Source organism: Adiantum capillus-veneris, chromosome 5 (assembly GCF_014529385.1).
Source record: "Adiantum capillus-veneris isolate H3 chromosome 5, ASM1452938v2, whole genome shotgun sequence".
Taxonomy (NCBI): domain Eukaryota; kingdom Viridiplantae; phylum Streptophyta; class Polypodiopsida; order Polypodiales; family Pteridaceae; genus Adiantum; species Adiantum capillus-veneris.
Genome location: NC_140935.1, coordinates 140,729,948 through 140,753,412, shown reverse-complemented (window position 1 = coordinate 140,753,412; position 23,465 = coordinate 140,729,948).

The window sequence follows — 23,465 nt, the reverse complement described above, 5'->3', positions numbered from 1 at the left end:
CATCGTGCTGATGGAGCGTGGATCTTCAAGAAGTGTTGTTCTCTTTTTGGGGGATCTTTATGGAGTATGGGTCTTGTGATGGGCCACACGTTGGACCTCGACCAGGACCTCGACCAGTTCTAGGCTCATGATTCGGGCTTTGCTTTGAAGGAAGAGGTCATATGTGGCAAGTAGAAGATCTTCACCAAAAAATGGCTTTTATACCTTAGCTAAAGGATTTGGGTTCAAAAATGAGAAATTGTTCAAACTCTTTAAAGCCTAGGATCCCATTGATACAATCTCAAAGCATTCAGACCTACTCTGTCTGGCTCATAATCACATAATGGTTTACAAATTAATTCCAAAAATAAAATAAATACAAAGGCTTGGGGCTATGGATATCCAGATTGATTAAAAAGTGAAAAATAACATCATAGGCTGGATATATGATGTGAGCTATGTGCAAACACATTAGAAAACTAGATAGCATATGCAAGTTGTTTGCTCTTGCAACCTATTTGAACTTGATGTGCTCTCCTTCATATGCATTCTCCTTTAATGTTGGGATACCCAATTGATCTTAGTTTCAAATTACATTTGCTCTCGCCTAGGTAACATTCATTTATTGTCCTCTATGTTAGCAGTTACTCTTTGGCTACATGCCTAGATACTCTTTGACGAGGCCAGTGAAGAAAGACTAGTTCAGATTTGCTCAAGTGGTGTCTAAGGAGATTCCATTAAGAATAAGGATTGGAAAGGAAAAGGGAAAGCAAGGGAGGAACTAGCTATGAGCGTGCATCGTGATGGCTCTCTTTACCAAAAAAATGTGCAATAGTGAGAGAAAAGGGGTGGGGGTGGGGTTGGAGGTGGCATGCGTGTGTCTCTCTATTGTGCTCATGGGATCCTTGACCTCTCTTACTAGTCATGTGCCACCCCCAATAGTACTCTATCTGATGCTCCATGGCAGTAGCGATCTCCCTCCCTTGCCATAGAGAGGCCTCTATCTCACGCTCCATGGAAGCCCCTAGCTCTTGTTGATGGTTGCGCAATGAGGAAAGGAAAAGGGGGGTGCTAGGTAGAATTGACAATGGAGACTACGTGCTCTCCTTTCCTTCTCCAGAATCTACATGGCAAATCAATTGATTTTAGTAAAGTCTGACGCATGTTCAATCTTTTATTTGGGTTCACTAAATGGAATCTCCCAAGAGGGAAAAGGCTTCGAGGGGAAAAACGCACGTGGAGTGGAGTAGGAAAAGTGACAAATGTAGATGCCATAGGTAACAAAAGAATGAGGTGGAAGTAGGTGGCAGAGCCTTGTGTCGACGCACATGGTTTCTTGATTAATTTTTGGATTTAGGAGCTTCTAAGGCGGCGAGTGGATTAAGGGAACACGTCTTTGCAAACAGGATGGAGCCAAACATGCGAATGAACAATAATAAAAATGCTTTGAATGATTTTGACAAACTGACAAAAATCATTAATGAAGGGTGGACTAAAATTGTACGGGGGTATGATGAGAAAGTGAGAGAGGCAATACCCAAAGAGAGACTAAGATGATACTAGTACGGCCGGCCGCCTTTGGCAACCTCTCTCTCTCTCTCTCTCTCCCTCTTTATCGTGCGCAGATGACTTTTGGATTGTAGCCTTCAGCTCGCAGCTCTCGACACGTTTAAAGCGCACTCTCACTGCCGTTATAGAATACATATAGATTCACCACAACAAAGATTTTAATGTTAAGAGAGGTATGCGTGGAGAGGAAAAACCTTCCACATTCTAATGATGATGAGAAGTAAATTATTCATAGCATAAGGATTATAAGCTTTACATGTTTTTGGATAAAGAAGTGTTGTTGTGCAAAGCTAGTCATCAGGATCATCTGCTAGCGATGAAGCTACATGCTCGAGCGATAGAGTCTTTCAGAGCAAGTGGAGTGTTCATAGCTTTCAACCCAAAAGAGGCTTGTTGTGCCCATGTAACAACAATTTCCTTCTTTACTTGCCCTCTCTTTGGTGGTGGCCTTATTTCTTTGGAAAGTTGTCTCTCCATCCCTCTACCCACAAACTCAGTACAAGCACTTTTATTCTTACATTCCCCTCTTCTCCACCTCTTCTTTTTATACTCCCTTCATCACATTGGTTATGTGAACACGTAGCCCTCACGTATAATTATATTCCTATTGGTTATGTGCATACGTAGCTCTCATGTATGATTATATTCTCTTTGTTATGTGTAAAAGCTTTGTTGAGATGCCTATTCTTTTGAGAGGCATGGAACTAGTTCTCCTTTCCCTTTTGTGGACCCACCCTCTAGCGAGTCGTCGTTTTTGACACAATGTAACCGTGGACATCCAAAGCTTGATCTACTCACTGTCCCCTGAGAATCTTCTATACATGTGAAGCTACTGTCCCTCTTTTCCTTCAATCTTTCAATTCAACACAAATGTTCCCTTGGAATCTTGACGGGTTCCACTCAAAAGCTGCACTTTTCAAAATCAAGTCCACCTACTTGAGTTGATAGAACTAGTTTGCCCACATAAATGGGAGGACACTGGTCCACTTGAGAGATATTGATGCATTAAGTTCATGAAATTTACATGTTTATGCATAATCCATTCTTAAGACTATAGCTCACAGACCCCAATGAGTTCTGGTCCATAAGCTAGTCAAGCTTCTCTATGGGGGCCTTTCTAGTGTCCTGGAGTGGCTCCCTGTCAGCCGATGTATATTTGAGTGTTATGAGAGGTCATGGCTCGGCATGAGCATGACTTAAATGTGTAATTTTTTGCTCGTGTTAATATAATTCACTTACAACTATAAGTTTTGCAATATATTTATATATATAATTCACAAAGAGAGGGAAAAAAAAGATTATTCTAATAAATAATATGTCCATCATACTTTTCCATTATATCAAAGAGGAATGTGAGGCCAAATAAAGGCTCTTCCATGTTGTTAACCTGTATAATCACATTGTCGAGCACCATGGACATAAACAATCCAAAGCCACCCGAGCACATACACAATTGTTCTCTTTGCTTGTGAATCTATGCTTTTAAGCTTTGAAAGAATCTTTGAGGATTGTGAAGCTTGCTCCAATATAGTTTTTCACAATAGACAAGTGAAGATCTCATTCTGTGAATCAGAGATCTACACTCACTGACCTTTAGAGAGGCACTACTGGTTCAACCACTCCTTCCGTCAATGCTTTCCCTAAAGAAGGTTAGACCAAACACTCATCATTCTAGTATGAGGCTATTGGGTGCAACCACTTATTGGAAAGGAAATGATCAAACAATGACAACAGAGTACATCAGTTTAAATGATCCCATGACAATGGACAAGACTTCTACCACGGCATTATTTCAAAAGTAACTTTGCTTTAGTAGATGCACGAGGGCGTTGACCGTTGACAAGAAGTGAGGTTTCCATCTAACATGTCACCATCTCTATGGTTGCTATACAAAGAGAGATGTGCAGGTGGACACATGCCATCAGATCCTACTCATACCCACAATTAGGATGAGAGAATACCCACAATTAGTCATAAAGACATGCTAGCTAATTAGTCTATAGTAAGCTTGGTGTTTTAATGTATAAAGATAAGTTTACCCACCTCTCTACTAAAAAACCACCGAACTAGGGGTGCAATTCAACCCAACAATCTCCTTAGAATTGATCTGGAAAAATCTTGTGTGCATGCTAAAACTGGCAAGAATCTCACAAAAGTGTGTCTTAAGTTTCAATCCTTCTCTTTCAAAGTAGGAAAACTCTAGGTTTGAGCAAAGAGAGAAGGCATAAAAAGGTCTTGTGAATTTTGGAAATAAAATATATACTACTTGGGGGTCCCTATATAACATGGATTCGTGCCGTATTTATAAAACTTCTCTTTTAACATGTTTGAATGATTATAATGATCTCTCATTTTATGATTTTTTTTCAAAATTGAATATACAAACCCTTTTTGTTAATGTATCTCCGTTAATTTTTCTAGAATGTGTTCATTAAAAAATTCCTCCTTCTAAACTTACGCGATATAATAACATGATTGCATAGTGCGCCCCCCCCCCCCCAAAAAAAGAAAAGAAAAGAAAAAAGAAATCATATTTTCTATTTTGAGAAGCCTTCAAGGTCCAGGGTCAGGGGGCAGTCAATCTAGACTGTACATCGATTGTCCTTTGTTGGCAGCAATCACCTCAATGAAACCTTGGGTCTTTGACAACTTAGCATGCAGAATTACTAGAATCCCAAAGCGAATCAAAACTAGCCAAATCAGCACTAAAAAAACAACTCAAAGTACAATTTTTTCGATAAAATTTGGGAGTGTAATTGCTTAATACATCAGCATCAAGAAATTGAACCAGCATTTGATACCTCAGTATGTAGAAAATAAACCAGCTTTTGGCACATCATCACAAGGAAGAAATATGTTGGCTATAGAGTAGCAGGTAAAAATCCAACCACTTGTTGGCCCTGAAATTTATGACCAATACAATATTAAATCAAAAGCCATTCAGGATCCAAAAACCATCCAAAATCCTAAGGTGCGCATTCATTGCTCTTGTCCATCTGGGTATGCTATCCCACATGCATGTTACCTTGGCCAAAAAGAACACCTTCCTTCCCGACATAAATATTCACACACAATTACACGTATTTCAAAATGGAAAAACAAAAACTCCATGAGTGGGAGCACTACGGGTAGCAACACCTAGTGCTTTAGCACGCTCCACAGGAAGCTCCTTTAGTAACTCTTCATCGAAAGGAATATCATCCTCAAGCTTATATGGCACAACATAAATCCCATGCGTTAGTTACTTGGCACTACTTCCAAACCATTGTTCCACTAGAGCTAGTGTCATTTTTATGAAACCCACTGCTTGTACCATCAACACAAATTTCCTTAAAAGTACCATCCATGCCAACATCACTTGATCGATATAACACCAACGGTTTTCTTATTAGAAGCCTTCCCGGCAACATAAAAAATCTAGCAAAATCACATCACCGGCAAGTACAAAATACATAAGAAGCATAAACATTACTTAAGTACCATTCATGCACATTTTCTCACAAGTGGCACTACTAATAAATACTCCACAACCAACATTGCTAGATTTCCCTACAACAGAACACTTTTTCATATCAAATGCAAACAATGTTGGGAGATATGGGGTTTGAAAGGCGAGCCGAGTCAACGTCGTGCTGCTAGCTGTGGGAAAGCAAAGAGGGAGAAGATGCACAAAATCACACAATAGACTAAATTTGTCTTTGAAATGGAAACAAAGCACAAGAACAATTGAATTTGATAACACAGGCAGATTGGATACTCGATTGCCAAGGTGATGCCGTTAACACTAGTCCTGTGGAAAATTAGTCACTTTTGTGGCCTTTTGAGACTTTTGTAAACATTAAATTTGAGTTGATAAGAAATTATGACCGACATTTTTTTACTTCTCCAAGTTAAGTACTGAAGTGCAGTTCTACATAAAAATTGGTAATTTTAGAAAAGTTAATTTTTTATTTTGAGCTTTTCATGTAGATTGTGTATTAGAATCTTCTTTTATATCTTGAATCCATAATTAAGAAGTTTGATGAAATTTTGATGTCATATACAAAAGTTCAGTTTCATTTACTAGAATCCTGATATGAGCCACTTTTGTGGCTTCAGTCAATTTTGTGGCTCATTACGAGTCTGGCGTTAACAACAATGTTAATTGGATTAATTGTAGATTGAGGAGTTTAAGCTCCTTTACAAAGGGTTCAAGCTCAATTAGGTTAGCATGAACTAAATTTGAACGCCCGATGATGATGAAAGAGCGGCCAACAAAGGTGAAGAAGCTCGCGATGGTCTAGACCTTGATGATGATGACAAAGATCTGCTCTGTCGCTCTCCACTATCATAATTGCCAAGAACTCCTTCTTCTTATATTGCTTTCAAGAACGCTGCCAAAACCTCTCTCCTCCTTTACCAAAAACAACTTCTCACATAGCCTCTAATAGCCAAAAACTTTTTTCCCCTTATATGGGAACTTTTCTCTATTATTGGCCCTTGCTACTTTTATCGACCACTGCCTACGGCTCTTTTTTTTTTAGCTTGAATCCACGTGAACCTTTGCTTTGTGAGACTCCCTACATACCACCCAACCGCGAGAACACATCCTCCATAGGACCCGTAACACCGGTGCTACTTCTCCCCAAGTAGCATCATCAGGTGCCCTCAATAAAAGGGTTTGGAGGTGCGTGTGAACACACTCACCCCCATAAGCACCACCACGTCATCCCTTGCACCAAGTTCAATCGCCACCAAAACCAGCCATCATACGCTCGTCGGTGCCAACATCACCATCGATGGAGTGCCGCAACGCTATCTCCATAGCTCACGAGAGCTCCATCTTTCTCTCAACCTCACAAACCTTAGCCTTTATAGTCTCCGCCATTTGGTCCAACCCTTGCAAATGGGACAATATTAGTGCCACATGGCACTCCATGGTTTCATTGACTTCCAAGCTTCCTTCTTTGGGGGGGTTCACCTCTTAGACATGTAAATCATCACGTAGTTCAATTGAATGGATTTTTTAAATGCCAAATTTTAAAATTTGAGCAGGACAGAAGGGGTTTTTAAATCTATTTTAGAGAAAAACCCATAAGTTTTTTAAGGAAAAGGGTCATTTTATGACCTTAATTAAGCATGTAAGTAGAGGTTTTAATTTGTAAAAAAATTACCCTTTGAACACACAGTATATGAATAGTTTGTTAAAGGTGCACCCCACGAGGCCTCCTTGAACCTCCAAAAAAAAACCCAAGTTTCTTCCTCCCACTTCAATGCGGTGGTGTGAGTTTGAAGATTTCAATTCTTCCTCCCACCTTGGTGAGGCTTCAAAAATCTCATATAGAACAGTGACCAAGGCAACTAACCTGACAAAGAACTGGCCCTCGGTGAAACTTCAACTGGAAATACCGTGGCAACCAAAACTTTGATTGCCAATCTAAAAAGACCATGGTGCTTCATAAGATGAGCACTTTAGGCCCATGCATTTACCTTATCTTTGATCCTTCATCTACATTTGTCCAATCTAGTGCAGATATGCAATCGATTTGTCAACTAGCAAACTGGTAGATTTATTTGTCTATTATGATCTACTTTAGCACATTGTGTACATCTTTTAGACTATATTAACTACTTGTTTTTGGTCTAGCAAGGACTTATGCTCTGTGGACTCTTTGGTTAGTTTTCACTTATCAGCATTCAGGCTAGAGTTTAACAGCTTTAGTAGTTTTGTCTACTTTTTGATTGTTTTGGTAAATGTTTCTTGGTCAAGTTGTTGTTGGAGAAAAACTATGTTAAAAATCTTCATACTCATATGAGCCTCCATCATTTGTCCTAGAGCATTGAAAATGGTGTTACACCTAGTACAAATCATGGGCTACATAGACATCTATAGTTGTATCTACATTGGTGCTATTAGTCTCATATCTAATGATTGGGGCATTGTATAGTACCACCATTCATTTGGAATTTCCAATGACTACATGACCCACAAATTGATTTGCAAGGGCTTCCTCCTTGCAATTACTCTTGACCAACGTATCTAAGCTACCAGCTCAATAAAAAATAAATCAAGGATAGTTTGGGTGAATTCGGGTCAAAACAAAGCACCAAGGCTTACTCACAAGACACTTTAGGTTTACACCATGGAAATATAGGCATAGGAAATGCATGTGAAATTAGCTTTTCCTCTCAAGAAATTTAGCATCAAAAGGTAAAACCATAAGATAAGGAAAAGTAAAGAGAAGGTACGGTTTTTAAAAAAAGATAAGATAAGGGGAATAGGTAACTTGTTGAAATTTATTTGGTAAGGAAGATAAGTAAAAAGAACTTATCCATAAAGAAGATAAGCTATCAAGATAAGGGAAGACACTTATAAAAAATGTGCATACAAAGAGGGCTTCTCTTCTCATTGTACACTTCTCTCGTCCTTCTTTAAGATACAAACTAGAGAGTACGATTGTAGAGAAATCTTGGGGAAGCCATAGCCAGGCCTCTTGCGAACGCACACCTCCTTTCCAAGGGAAGCCATGGCCAAAGCCATAATCAAGCTTGGCTTAACTTGATTTTCTTCTTCTCATTACATTCTCCCTTTTCTCTCTCTTAACCCTCAATCTTGCCATAGCTTTGTTAGAATTTTGGAATCTTAAGTAAAGTACCCAAAGTGATTGCATTGTTTATTTTGGCTTTTAGGTATTTAGTTTACTTATCTCTCAAAGTCTAGGTAGGCAATTTACTGAGGTGTGTGTTTATGTGACCCTTTGCCCTTATTAAATTGTACATCAATTATTCATTGTTGAGTTTGATTGGTTCATGAATCTCTCTCTCTCTCTCTCTCTCTCTCTCTCTCTCTCTCAAGTTCCCATGGCGGGATTGGGTCCGCATAACCTCTTGGTTCAAAGAGAAAGGATCTCAGTCTCTTAGGTCTTATATTGGTATTAGAGCTAAGGGAGGAGAGCTATGGAGGAAGGGGGAGATGAGCTTGCATGGTTCTGAACTCTCTCTCTCTCTTCAACTCTCTCTCTCTCTCTCTCTCTCTCTCTCTCTCTCTCTCTCTCTCTTGCAAGTTCCCATGGCGGGATTGGCTCGGCATAAACTCTTGGTTCAAAGAGAAAGGATCAGCAAAACGAAAAGGTGGGAAACTACCCTTTGTCTTGGTAGGGCTGCTAGTCGACCTGCATGAAACTTCATGTGGAAGGTTTTGATGGGTTCGCATCGGCAAGAGGAGCCAAACACGTCATTGTGCGGCGTGCAAATGAGAGCTTTAAGGGGAGTTATCATCAAGGTCCAAAGCTCTGTGCAACGTTGATCCGAGCCTATCACAAATTTTTGTTTACTATATTTTGTTGGTTTTCCTTGCTTCTAGAGGTTTACAATAAAAGAAAGAGTGAGAACAACCTCTTGACTAGTTCACAGGAGGTGAAAGGTAGAACCTAAAGGGAAGGGAAAATATGTAAATGTGAAAAGAAAAGATATGATGTGTTTGTGGAGCCATGCACCCATGATTCAAGGGTCATGAGGGACTCATATCATCATGGCTTTGGAGCCATATGATGATTCAAACAGATGGGACCCAGGTGGAAGACTTGGTAAAGGAAGGAAACAGACACATGATTTTGGTGGATTTTAAAAAAATACTTCCACTCCGATCCAAGAAAATTTGTCTTCATCAAAGTTGTATCTGATGAGCTGGAAATTCTGACCATATTTTTTTTATAATTTTTGAATCTACGGTCTAGGAGATATGGTCAAAATGGCGGACGCCAATTTTTTCAACTGTGGTGGAGACCACCCCCTCTACCTTTACACACACACCCTTCCTTTTCCACATTGAGTCCTTCTCTAAAATCAGTCATTAGTCTTCTCACCCTCCCCTCCTTCCTTCTCTCTCTCAAGCTCATAAAACCATCACAAATTCCTCTTCTAATCACCTCTCAAATCATGCTTAATCTTGTTGTAATTCATAAGTTTTCATTCAACACCTTTCTATTATTACTAGATATGCCTTGATTTTATGTAGATTCTTTACATTTTAAAATAAGGAAGCTCTTGGACTCAAGCTATGGAGGAAGGAGTGAAGACAACACAAGTAATGATGGAGCCAATTAGTTGCAAATAGGTCAACAAATCACTTGGAAGGAGCTTCTTCATTGGTGGAATGTCCCTAATCAAGCTTCATTTGTACAAATTGCACTTGGATATTAACCTCACTCCTAATCACTCTCTTGCCTATATAAAGCGCCCCCCCCCCCCCCCCCCCCCCCCTTCATAATTTCAAGTCTCCCTCAGCCTCATTGAGTCTTTGTATCACTCATCATGAGCCCATAAAGCTCATTCATTCACTCTATTTGTTGCACATTCTAGCGTGCAAATTGTTTATGCTAGTAACCTCCCCTCCTCTTACTTATGCTAGTAACCTCTCCTCCTCTTACCTATGTTAATTAAGAGAGATCTTTTATGTGTGTGTGAGAGTGTTTGATGTGATTTTGGCTAAATCTTGAGTTGTTGTTTAGTAATCTACATGCTATTTGTGTTGGGAGTGCTTGAAGTTATCCATTCCTTGTACACACATTGAGGTTAATGCTTCATTCATAGTGACAGCTCTCTCTCTCTCTCTCTCTCTCTCTCTCTCTCTCTCTCTCTCTCTCTCTTTGCGTACGTCCACGCTTCCAAGACTAGGTGGTGCCCTCATCTCATTTCCCTTGTGGCACAATGGAGTTTGTTTTGGTGTAGAGGCCGCCATTCCAAATTTCCTTCGTCATAAATTGGTGCCGCCATAGCCAGTATGTAGAACGAGTTCACATAGTTTTTTCTTGTGAAATTCATGGGCACCCTAAGGGTGCCCTAAGGCCACCATAAGGGGCCTATCCCACAACAATAAAAGTTTCTCATGGAAAGCATGTAGGATGCATTGATTCAAAGACTATAAAATTTTGTTTGTGTCAAATTTTGCAATAGCATGTAGAAATTCCTCACAACTATGAACGATTCCCTCAAAGCATCAATCCTCAATGCTTCACCACCCTGGAAATTGAGTGGATTGATTGTCACCTTCTCGAATTACCCTACCGCCTAGGGATTTGGCTACAAGCAACCATGGACAACGGAGAAGTGCATTAAAAGACTCAATGAAGGGAAAGGCATTTCCGGCAAGCGTGTGGCATGCAAGGCATGCAAAAAACTATGGTAACATGTTTGCAGGTACAAAACTTTCACGCATATGATACATTTCTCGGTTATCAAATTGATGAGTGCTTCATATATTATGGAGATGGTGCTATAAAAGTTTCTGATGGACGATAAGTACAATAAACTTGAAATTGATGTTTCTCATTATAGCAAAAGTTTTTGCATTAGTGTAAACAAGCTTCAAGACCATTGCTTATGGTGGAAGGGGAACTTGTTCCAAGGGATGTTTGTCAAGGATAAATGTCAAGGTGTAAGTATGACTGATAATAAGTGCAACAAGGTTGTTTAGTAGTACATGCAAGTACAAGTAAGGCCTGTGGCTTGAACGGTAACCTCTGACTATATGGTCAAAGTACTCAGCACATCCGACCATTAACTACAATTTCAAGAAGCTGTCAAGAAAGTTGTTTTTCCGTGATGTACTCAGACAGGGATACGATCCACTCATTGTCGACAAGCATGATCCAATAATTTTTTACAGCTACTTGGCAACATATATATAAGGTACAATATTGAGTAGGTACAAAATGCATAACTTGCAAGTATTGTTCTGCTTCTCCATAAGATCTATAATTAGACAAGGTTTATCTTATATTCGTCATTTTGTGAATGATCTACAAGGTTGACTTTATTTTGCTATGGCATCTATATGCGAGCAAAAGTATCTGTACCTATGAGTATTGGTAGCATCCAAAGTGGGGCTACTGAAATGTATCATGCAAAGACAAGAATTTTCATGTTTGGAATATTATATGAGCATATGAACTTGGGAGGGAACTTGACAAGTGTCTGCAGGTTATTTTATTCTGTGCCAAGACCACGCATATAGTGCATATGGCAACTCTCGAGATGCAAAAAATATGGCTATGAGCCAGATTTAAGTGATTTTTTATTTCAAAAACTCAAGACAATTGGCCACAGCAGGGCAACCAGGTTAGACAATTTCAAGTTTTCTTGTTTTTCTACATTTTAACTTTTAAGTTGGCAAAGATTGCCTATTGTTAAAAAAAAAGTGCTTTGAACGCATTTATGAGTAGGAAGGATTCTAATCCATGCCAATATCCTTCCGTTGACTTCAAATCAACAACATTGGCACACAATTATGAGAATTCCAGAACGTGAGGATATAGGATCACAATTTACATATGACAATGACAAATTATGATGTATCCATGCCCGATTGTGCAAGGTACTTCTCATGTCAGCTCAATCTATAGGGACATCAATGCTTTCAAGGGCTTACACCTCTGTGTGCATTGCATTTTAGTGAGATTGACATAATTCCATCTCATTACTATTTACACTTTCGCTATAATGGTAGCTACTTTGTCAAGGACAAGGTATGTTATTGATGTCTTAAAACATTTTTTATCTTTATTCACACACAAAAAGTGTCGTATTTAAGTCACCATGGTATAGTCATGATCACATACAAGGTAGGTGGGATAAGATGTGACTTATGGCACCTCTCTCTATGAGAGCACTTTACAAACGAGCACACCGTTGCACGCTTATATGATAATCTATCACATAGCTATTGATTCACAAAGGAATACAATATAGTAGAATAACAATTTTTTCTAAACCCATCATTCTCTCTCTCTCTCTCTCTCTCTCTCTCTCTCTCTCTCTAAACACATGTCTTGCAAAAGGTCTAAGAAGGGTAGCACCAAGAAGAAATGGTTTGACATGGAATGTAGTCAAGCCCGAAAACACTTGCTAAGATTGGATGCAATCAAAGACAAGGAAGTTTACTTGGAATGTTCACACACATACAAAGCACTTGTTCAAAAGAAGAGGAGAAGGTGGGAAGTCGAAAAACAACTTCTTTTAGCACAAGAGAAAGCACATGCATGTGGCAAGTTTTGGCAAAATCTAAAAGGCAAGCGCGTTGAGAGCTTTGGTGACTTGACTCTTGAGGATATGTATATGCATTGTAAGAACCTCTATGAGCAACCCAATGTTGATAAGATGGAGGGTTGTAGCTCCCTTCCATTTATGTCTCCCTTCTTTACCATTGAAGATGTATGCCGCGCGCTTGAGAAACTTGCTACTCGCAAGGCAGGTGACCTTCAAGGTGTCAAGGCTGAAATGATTAAATGGACAAGCAAGAAAACACGATATTGGATATGCGATATGTTTAACCTTGCACTTCAGTATGGCATGCCTCATGATTGGAGTGCAAATTGGATCAAACCTTTGCACAAAGGAGGAGATGTAAACAATGTGAACAACTATCGCACTATAATGGTTGGTTCTTTGATGGCAAAGTTATTTGGATGTATCATGGAGATGAAGATAAGTGAATGGGCTGAAAAGAATGGCAAACGTGCGCTTGGCCAAGCAGGTTTTCGAAAGCATCATAGCACTATTGATCACCTTGTCACTCTTCGAGTTCTTATGGAAGCGTCTCGATTGAAAGGAAAAAAGTTGTATTGTTGTTTTGTGGATTTCAAGAAAGCTTTTGACATGGTACCACGAGGAAATCTTTGGAGACGTATGCAAAGCCTTCAAGTGCCGAGAGAATTTATGCATGCAGTCTTTCGCATTTACCAAAAAGTGATATGTCGATTACGTATGGGAGATGGAATTTCAGAATTTTTTGCAAGCACTATTGGTGTCAAACAAGGATGCCCACTTTCCCCAACCCTCTTTGGGCTACTCATTGATGAATTGGAATACATGGTTCTTGATTTTATGCAGCAAGAAGGCATAGAAGAGGTTAAGATTGGAAATGCGGTGATCATGCTTTTGCTTTATGCCGATGATGTAGTGCTCTTGGCACATACCTTAGAAGATGCACAAAAGCTTATGAGTGTCTTGGAACGCTTTTGCCTACATAGCGGGCTGATCGTGAATGGATCCAAAACCAAGGTTATGCTTGTAAAGACCCTCAATGACGAAAATCCATGCATTGTATACAACAATGAGAAACTTGAAGTGGTAGATCACTTCAAGTACCTTGGCCTTGAGGTTCCATCCAATCATAAATGGAAGGATTGTGCAATGCGTCGCTTGGAAGCCGGAAAGAGGGCTTATTATGCATTTGAGAACATGTGCAATGCAGGAGAGATCAAGTGTTGGGCTCTCAAAAAGTACCTCTTTGACACATTGGTGACACCGGTGCTTCTTTATGGAGTGGAGGTGTGGGGTGGAAGCATCGGGAAGTCTACTTGGAAAGAGTTTGAGAATGTCCAAAAGCGTTTTCTCACCAACTTTCTCCAAGTCAAGACACAAACACCCTACATGCTCTTACTTCTTGAGTCCGGATCGCTTCCCATTGAGGTCTTGGGCATGGAAAGGGTTGTGGAGTACATGCGTAAGACACAACGTAGCCCTTTGCATCGACTTCCTAGAATCGCATATGAAGCAAGTCAAAAGGTTCAAAAGACATGCAAGAGCAAAATACTAAGTTCGGGGTGGATGCTTGATATCAAGAAATGGTTTGGAAGATGGGATGCATGTCACTTGGTCAAGGATGCGTCGATCGACTCCCAAGTTAATGAGGCCTTCTTACAACGCCAATGTATCATGGCTTGGGAGAAATCCGGAGGTTCTCGCTTCAGCCATTACACCACACACGTTGCCCCAAACTACAAATCTCTCTTCTTCTCGGAACGAGGTAACCGAACCCATTCCTACATCCTTGAGCCCATCCCGTTGAGTGCGATCCGCACCATTGCCTCCATTCGTCTTAGCTCCCATTCTCTACGCTGCGAGACAGGACGTTGGGGCACTGGCGAGGAGTGTCATCGACTTTGCACCTTATGCCCTCGTCAAGTGCGAGAGAGTGAGTACCACACACTACTTGAGTGCTCAGCTTTTGACCACATTAGGTCCTCTTTTCCCCATATATTCAGCCATGAGCTCTCCCTACATACCTTCCTCTCCCAACCACGATGTGGACTCTCTATTGCGACGCTCATTTCAGCCATTTTTGAGCATCGAGAGTCACTTATGAACTCCACTCACACCACGTGACATGTTCATTTGGTACCATAGGTCATATTTGACCTCCCAGGACGATAATAGAACTATCTATCTATCTATCTATCTATCTATCTATCTCTCTCTCTCTCTCTCTCTCTCTCTCTCTCTCTCTCTCTCTCTCTCTCTCTCTTCCTAATTCTCTACAAGAAAGGTGAATTTATGCATGATTTTACTAAAATCTTTCTATGTCAATATGATAACAAGAAGGGATAAGATCCATCTGTTTGTAATCCATCAAGGATGATTGATTTAAAGATCAAAAAATTCTATATAGTTGAGTACCCAATCAGTTCTAATGGACAAGCAAGATTCTTTCCATTAGCAATTTTTGGGCATTATTTTAGCACTACACACTTTAGTGTGAAGATAAATTCGAGTTTTTGACCGTCTTAAACTCGTAAGGGCTTATCTCTACCAAGGTGTATAGATGAAGCCAACATTCTAGACAGCACAATGGCTCATAGAAAACCAAGGTTATGGATTTTTGGGTCTGAAAAAGATCTAGTTGTGGTAAGACTCAACTCGTGATTACTAAATCACTTATTCGGTATTGATGATTAATTCTTGGAACCATCACACTTGCGCTTTCAAGGAAAGAATTCCATCAACTGCCAAGGGGTAGTGGCCAATTTTAATCTTCCAAAGTAACAAGGGAAAACTCAAGCAGGGTCATGGACATAGGCCAAGGGCCAGTTTCTAGTTGAGCAGTTTTCCTACAAAAGTCTAACCAAGGGGTTTGACAATGTTGATTTTAATCGAGGGATTTGGATTGCAACGGCAACACACAAGGTTACATGTACAATACTACTTGCATTTCACTAATTTTCAATTAGTGTTCCTAGGCCTTTCTAGGCGGGAAATTTGGGCAGGTGCCTTTGAGTACAGGTAAGTGAGCACTATGTTCAACCTCAAAATGCACATATGATTTGGTTTTGCTCATTTTTTTATATATGTTTTTGTTTCCTTTCCAAGTAGGATGCATACACTTCTATGTTTTGATCCATTTTTTGCTTTTAAGAGAGATGACCAGGTCATGTTACTTGAAGAATGTTCTTTTTCCAGACATTCTTATTTGAGACATATTCCACATGTGTAGAATATGAGTCTTTGGGATTGACACTGGGGCCTATCATATTAGTTATGTGTTGTGATAAAGTCCCTAGATGCTGGTCAAGTCTGTTTTCTAGACCATTTTCAACATGCAGTATCAAAAATAATTTTAGTGGCAAAAAATTGTCGGATACTTAAAAAGACTTGTTAAGGTACAAGTGCTGCTAAAAAACATTAATGGATGGTTGTTTATGCATATAGCAAGGCTATGTACTATGAATGAAAATGTTTCATTGTTTGTACATAGAAATGACTTATGTTTCATTTTCTGATATGGTTCAAACGTTTTAGTAAGGCTTGCAAATGATTGGAGTAAAAAGTATTTAGTTTCTTTTCAGAAATTTTTACACTCCTTTTTAATGTGTGCTACAAGCATCATATTTGCCATAAGTATTGGCAAGTAATGTTAGGTGCCTAGGGTAAGACCAGTGGGCAAGGCCAGGGGCGAGGATGGTCATGGATATGTAGGTTATTATCTATTTTTGCTAAATGCGTGCACACTAGGTGTTACGGGTCCTAGTAATTTAGCAAATCCCGATTTGGAGCGGCATGCACATTCATGACATAGATCTAACACTCACCAATAGAGATCATAGCTCAGTTTGGGTGCTTATGAATCTTTTACATTAACCAATGTTGATATTATTTACATTGTTGATTCCTTAGCAATGTTATAAGGTATTACAATCCCTATTTACCAGTCATTTTAGAAGATTTTGTATAAACATTGAAGAAACACGCCTCAATATTGTCATTAATCCAAAGGGGATAGACAATCTACAAGTGTAATCTTGTGCTAAAGGATATGCGAAGCACATACGTTAGCACCAAGAAATCCAATTAGAAAGCATGTATCGCTCTAGTTGGAGTTTACCTACCATAAGGTAAAGCATGTTTGCAACTAGGTTTAGTCTCATCATGTTTGATTCAAGCTCTCAACCTTGAACACAAGTTATGGTGGGTTTGTTTTCAGATAAGATGACAAGTTAAGGACTTATACTATGCTGATGAGTTATGTCAGCTAGTTGCTTTCATGGAAAGTGAACGGTGGTACTCTTTTGGCTACATCCTAATTGTGATAACTCATTTAGCATACTCAAGTGAGTTCTAAATGGATTCTACACGCTATGTTGTATATGAGCCGATTACAGCAAGATGGTTGCAAAGGGACAACAATGTGGAAAATCAGAATGTTATTCATGATTTCATTGAACCTTGTGTTGAACCATCAATAACTGGATCCATGAAGGATGCCACTATGGAACACATTAGCGTATCACCACTCTGAGGATGAAAACTCTTCTCCAAGGGGGGAGTAATGTCAGGACAAGGATCCTAAGGAGCAAGGCTCGACCTAGGGGTCAGGGACTTGAGCCATAAGCTTGGATTGGACCATTTTGGACTGGGAATCCAAATCATGTCCACAGCTAGGAGTCAGCCTATATATAGGGTAGTAGGGTGGTGGACCTGGCATCTCAGTCTCCTAAGTTTTATATCTTTACTCTTTTGTGTGATACACATCATCTACTTACCCATGCTTAGAGTCAATCATGCCATAAGAGACGGGTCCATGTCTATGGGTCATTTATGGGCATCCATGGACATGCACACATGCCCATGCACATGCATACCTTAGACTGAGGATAATTTATCAACATTAGGATGCTAATTAATTCTCTAGAGTTACCAAAATTTTATTCTGAAAGTTGCTATTAAAATAGAAGCTTGAGGAAAACAAACTAAAGTATTGGATTCACACACCTGCTATATTTATTAATTTTTGAAACAGACAGCTGTTTTAATGGAAATCCAGGTTGGATAGATTTAGATGAGACGGTCACGTCTAAGTGTATGCAAGCACCTCAAAACTCTACCACAATTAGAAACTTTCTATTTATGATCAAAATGGCCCAATATTTATTTCTTTACATGGGAATTTCCTCTCCAAAGGTGCCAGACCTTACATATTTATTGATATTGTTCCTATAAACATACTCAATCTAGGGCCGTAAACTTTATTAAACCACTCTTAGGGCACATAGTAGAATCGGTTGCCGCTACTTTGACATCTTCCAAACCCTAAATATGACCTTCTCACAAAAGCCATATATTTGGTTAAGCATGAGTGCTTTGTTGCCTAAAATGATATCACGGCTTGGTACTTCCAAAGGTGAGCGTAGGTTAAGACAAATAACATATCTTTGAACTTAGATGTCACCTTCTTGAAGTTTTTCCTTGACTCAAAGTTGTCGATCGACCATGTACTTAGCAGGCAGTTGGGTAAGGTGTTTGGGTGAGCATCCAAATACAATTCCATGTGACATAGGAGTTTTAAATGAGATACTCTCTAGTCCCCAACTAAGTTTGAACCACTTCAACTCCTCAACAAACATTGAATCCAACAACATAGTTGAAAAAGACATTTCTCACAAAATCACTATGGAGTTCTTCTAGACAGTCAAGGAGATCCATCTAGCAAGAAGACAAGGAGAGAGAATACTTAGTGCATATGGAGACCAAAATTGATTCTACGCTCGTTATTCATAAGAAATTGATTTTATGGTTCCTTTAGATCTTATGCATGTTGTAGAGCTAACTCTCTAAATACCCTCTTAAAATCTCATTATTGGAAATTCTTTTAGACCTCTCATACGACAGTGTAGTCTATAGTTATCCTCTAGTCTTTCCTTTTCTATGATGATAGCAAGTGTTTCAAATTTCTTGTCAACTTTGGCAATTCTAAGCATCTGTGAGGGCATTGATAAGTAGTAATAAATATGGTCCTGAGTTGGAGTAGCCTGGGATTCACAAACCAATTATTTGGGCTATTCATAGATGTAGATAAAGAATTGACAAAAAGGTTCTTGGTGACGAGCGAGATAACTACAATCAATACTCTTCCAAAAAGTCACGGTTCTTGGTATAACCAATAATTTGGTCCCAATCGCAAGGTTAAAGATTTCCCTTGCATCCCTCGATAATCATGTCGCTACATTGTTGAATACTATGGACAAAACTTAATTCCCCTTGACGTCACCTTAGGAGCTATTTTTAACCACAAAGAATTATTTACTACACTTGTATGACACTCCAATCAATTTATGGTAACAATATACCACATAGATCCACACAAGAAGACACTTCAAGCAAGTGTCACCAATCAATGTCACTCATAAAGGCACCATCAATACGATTTTCTTTTCTCAAATAGCATGCATGATGCATGACTAACTTGAATAGTATCAAGCTTCAAGCTATTCTCATAACCTTCGGATCTAATACAAGGTGACTAATACCACTCCCCAGGGGTCTACAAAAATTACACAATTTAAACAATTATACAATTTGAATATACATCAAATTTGTGAAAGTGTTTGCATAAGGAATGAATTCTCAATGCCCGACCTAGGATGGAGTTCAAGTCATGAGTGTTGGGATTAAAGCCCAAGTGGCCTCTTATGCGGATATGGCCGGCCGCCCGCCTAACTCACTTACCTCTAACTCTTTGTATATACTAACATATTCTTTGTGAATACTAAGGATTTGGGAGATAACCCTTCTAACAGATCTCTGCGTACTGTGTACTGTGTAAGCTCACTGTGTGTGTGTGTGAGAGAGAGAGTCGACCCACGCTCCGCTCCGCGACTTCAATTGGTATCAGAGCCTTGGTTCAGTGCAGATTTGCGCAATCGCGTGCGCGCGCACTTTTCCGGCAGATTCTGGATCCGGAGTTCGAAAATTCACACTCGGCGTTCCGGGAGCGTTTCCAGCAGGTGACCTGGGGTTTTACCCCCCTTTCGAAGCCGTTTATGCCCTCAGAATTTCGTTCTGAGCACTACAGCAGAAGATAGATTTCAGCCGCAAAGAAATCCGTCTTGTGTAGATTGGCAAGCAGGAGGTGGTCGACATCAATATCGACATCGACATACATCACTTATTCGTCTTCAGAGCATCATCTATAGACCAGGTACACATATATATCATCAGATATATATATTGCAGTCTGCATTGCTACTTCTTGTGCTTGCCAGGTTCCAGGGGAGGTGTGGCCATACGACGGCTTGACACCATTGGCATGTATTGCAGATTGATGTACTGTGATTGTGGGTCTGCTAGTTGTGAGTCACGCTAGCAGACAGACCGCCGCAGCGGTCATAGGACAGTGATTGGTCTATTATAGGATGTATGCTAGTTCTGGGCAGTTTGCTGAGCCATCTGAGAGGGTCGTGTGTGAGGTTTTTTGAAGCCAAGCACTGGGGGCTGGGTTACCCAGTGTGAGGTGGATTAGGTTGCTGGAGTTCCCCTCTACACGCATCCTCTTCGGCGACTTTTATCCCTTAGGATGTATGACTTTGTGTAGACACTGGATTGCATCTTATGCGTCAGGCCGTTGAGGCATTGTTCAGGGTTCAGTCTTGAGACAGATACAGGTTCTGTCATCGCCCAGAGAGGAGACAGTGTATGCTTACAGGATTCGTCACTGGTCAGCTATTTATGATTGTTTTTTGAGCTATCTTTTGGTTCCCAGAGCTCAGTTTACAGGGGAGACTCTGTCAAAAATTTTCAAAAATACTGACAGTTCCTGAGGAGAGGTGTTCAGCTTGTTGATTATAGCTTGTTTACTGTGTACAGAGGCCAGTTTACAGGGGAAACTCTGCCGGATTTTTCTCAGGAGTAAACAGTTTGGCAGATATGGCATCTTCTCAAAGTGAGACTCTTTACAACATAAAGAAGCTGGATGGCACAAACTTTCCATTCTGGAAGAAGCAGATTTGGCAGGTTTTGGTGCAGAAAAAACAAGTGAAGCCACTGAAGCTCAAAGGGGAGAGACCAGAATTTATGGCTCAAGATGAGTGGGAAGAGCTTGACGAGTTAGCTTGTTCCACAATCATGCTGACACTGGCAGAAAATGTTTACTTCAACGTAGCAGAAGAGACTACAGCGTATGGCGTATGGCAAAAGCTATGTGATATGTACGAGAAACAAAGTGATGCTTCTCAGATTTACTGGCTCAAGAAATTGGTGGATTTGAAGATGAAGGAAGGGACAGCCATGTCAAATCATCTGAATGAATTTCACTCAATTTTCAGCCAGTTAACAGCACAAGAGATAGTCTTTCCAGATTCAGTGAAGGCTATGTTTCTCTTAATCACTTTGCCAGACAGTTGGGATACTTTTCGTACAGCGTTAAGTAATTCTGTCGCGCCAGAAGGTCTTACAAGTGCCAATGTAGAAGGCAGCTTGCTCACAGAGGAAGTGAACAGGAAGAACATTGACAAAGGCAAAGGCAATAGCGCTTTGGTCGTTCGAGGGAGACAACAGTTTAAAGAGAAGAAGGGTAAGAAGGCACAAAACCGAAGTAAGTCTCGTGATTCGAAGTCAAAGGATGACATAGAATGCTACCATTGTGGCAAGAAGGGTCACATGAAGCGAGACTGTACAAAGTGGAAACAAGAAAAAGGCAAAACAAAGAGTTATGAGCAAGATGAAAAGAAGAGTTCAGTGAAGATTGAAGAGGTGAATGTCACAGGATCTGGTTCAGACAGTGATTCTGGTATAGCAGCTGGTGACATCTTCCTTACAAGAAATCTTGATTCTGTTTTCTTGACTGCAGAGGATGGACATGCTATGAGTGATTGGATTATCGACTCAGGGGCATCTTTACATGTTTCTCCGCACAAAGAGTGGTTTACATCATATGTGGCTACTAAAGACTATGTCAGACTTGGCAATGAGCAGGTTTGTGACATACTTGGAGTGGGAGATGTGCAGTTGAAGTTTCAGAATGGCTCTTCTTTATGGCTCAAGAGTGTCAGACATGTTCCAGCAATCCGAAAGAGCTTGATTAGTACAGGGAAGTTGGATGATGCGGGTTATGTGACAGTTTTTGGGAACAGCGCTTGGAAGATCTCCAAAGGTTCGATGACTGTAGCACATGGCAGCGAGTCAGGAACTCTGTACACTTTACATGTTTCAGAGGTTAAAAACCATGTAATTAATGTGATTGAGCAGCCAAGTGTGTCACTGTGGCATCGTAGGTTGGGACATATGTCAAAAAGAGGAATGGAAATACTTTCTCATTATGGTTATTTGCCTGGATTTTCATTTCAAGATTTCGAGTTTTGTGAGCATTGTGTTTATGGTAAGCAAACACAGGAACCGCACAGATCAAAGAGGAATCGTAGGGACGAACGGTTAGCTCTTGTACACAGTGACCTATGCGGACCAATGCCTAGTTTGTCACTAGGGGGAGCAGCGTACTTTTGTACATTCATAGATGACTATTCTCGCAAAGTATGGGTTTACTTCTTGAAGCACAAGGATGAGGTGCTCAAGGTCTTTAAGACATTCTTGCAGCTGGTGGAGAATCAGAGTGGTCAGAAGCTGAAGTGCTTGAGAACTGACAATGGTGGAGAGTACGTTTCCAAAGCTTTTCAAGACTTTTGTCAAGAAAAAGGGATTAAGCGGAAACTTACTGCACCATATAATCCTTCACAGAATGGGGTTGCAGAACGTATGAATAGGACCATACAAGAGAAGGTCAGAAGCATGTTGTCAAATGTTGAGTTGCCTGATGGATTTTGGGCGGAAGCAGTGGCTACAGCAGTCCATTTGATCAACGGGTCTCCTAGTAGGGTTCTGGATAAGAGTGCAGTGGCCGAGATGCTATGGACATGCAAGGCACCTTCGTATAAGCATCTCAGAGTCTTTGGTTGTGAAGCTTATAGCCATATTCCTAAAGAGTTCAGAAATAAGTTAGAACCAAAGAGCAAGAAGTGTATATTTCTTGGCTACGGAGAATCGGGCGAGATGGGTTACCGGCTTTGGGATCCTGAGTCCAGAAAGCTTATTCGTAGCAATGATGTGCATTTCAATGAAGCCAAGTTTCACGCTAAGCCAGAGAAGACAGAGGAGATCAGAAGAGTTGTCTTCAGGGAAGATGGACCTAGTGCTAGCACATCAAGACAGCATGGTCAGGCTCAGGAACAGCCTATAGTGGCTAGAGAGGCAGAATCAGTTGTGGTGAGACGTTCTGAGCGTGTCTCCAAACCACCTGATCGTTATGTGCCATCTCTAAATTATGTCATGCTCACAGATTGCGGAGAACCATCTTGTTACAAGGAAGCATTACAAGTGGTTGACTCGAAAAAATGGCAGTTGGCCATGCAGTCAGAGATGACAGCTCTGCATAAAAACCAGACATGGAAGTTGGTTAAATTACCACAGGGCAAAAAGGCTCTACCTTGTAAATGGGTTTACAGGTATAAGATCACCGCTCATGATAGTCAGCCAAAGTACAAATCAAGGCTTGTTGCCAAGGGCTTTAAGCAAGAACAAGGCATTGACTTTGATGAAGTCTTCTCTCCAGTGGTCAAGATGACTACATTGAGATGCTTTCTTGCATTGGTTGCTATATTGGATTTGGTGTTGCACCAAATGGATGTCAAGACAGCGTTCTTGCATGGTGATTTAGATGTGGAAATTTACATGCAGCAGCCAGAAGGGTTTGTTGAGAAAGGCATGGAACATTTGGTATGCCAGTTGTTAAAGAGTCTTTATGGCTTAAAACAATCACCGAGGGCATGGTACCATAAGTTCCACCAGTTTATGCTTTCTCAAGGCTACAAACGTAGTGAGTTCGATCACTGTCT